This window comes from Halyomorpha halys, unplaced genomic scaffold (genome assembly GCF_000696795.3).
Source record: "Halyomorpha halys isolate HHAL.00 unplaced genomic scaffold, Hhal_1.1 Scaffold1248.1, whole genome shotgun sequence".
Lineage (NCBI taxonomy): Eukaryota > Metazoa > Arthropoda > Insecta > Hemiptera > Pentatomidae > Halyomorpha > Halyomorpha halys.
In genome coordinates, this window is record NW_027114844.1 from 236,202 (window position 1) to 236,794 (window position 593).

At 37.8% G+C, this 593-nt stretch overlaps 1 protein-coding gene across 1 annotated transcript in view; it reads right to left on the reverse strand.

The window, feature by feature from the left end:
• LOC106688986 (putative odorant receptor 85e) overlaps positions 1–593 on the reverse strand; it is a 31,403-nt gene that overhangs the window by 3,517 nt on the left and 27,293 nt on the right. The window lies entirely within an intron of this gene.

The window sequence follows — 593 nt, forward strand, 5'->3', positions numbered from 1 at the left end:
ATAATAAATCCAATAAAATTTAAAAAATGGTGGTGGTACTTCAAACATTAATTTAAACTAGAAGGTCCCGTGGCCATCTTCTTTTCAGACGCCTCAAAGAGGATTATCAGGGATTGTTGTTTATTGTGGGTTAGGATGGTTAAGGAGTTTGGAATAAAAGGACGCATATCTGTTTTGGGTCAAATCTGCAACGAATGGGATGTTAAGGTCTTTATGAATGAGCTTATTTGTGACGTAATAAGGAGCATCAAGGATTTTACGTAGGATTTTAGATTGTAACGATTGGATGTGGGAAGAATTTGATGGTTTGGTGGAGCCCCAGAGCTTAATTCCATATGTTCAAATTGGTCTGATTATTATAGTGTATACTAATTTTTTGTAATGAATGGGAAGTTTAGAGCGTTTGTCAAGTAAGCGTTGTAGCAATCGGAATCTACGAGCAGTTTCTTGTCGTTTCAGTCTTGTGTGTGGATTCCAAGTAAGTCTCTTGTCAAGATGGAGTATCAATTATCTGAGTATCGAATCTGTTCAACAGGTGTTAGTGGTGTATCTAGAAAGGATACTGTAGGACAGGAGGGCAGAGGTTTACGACG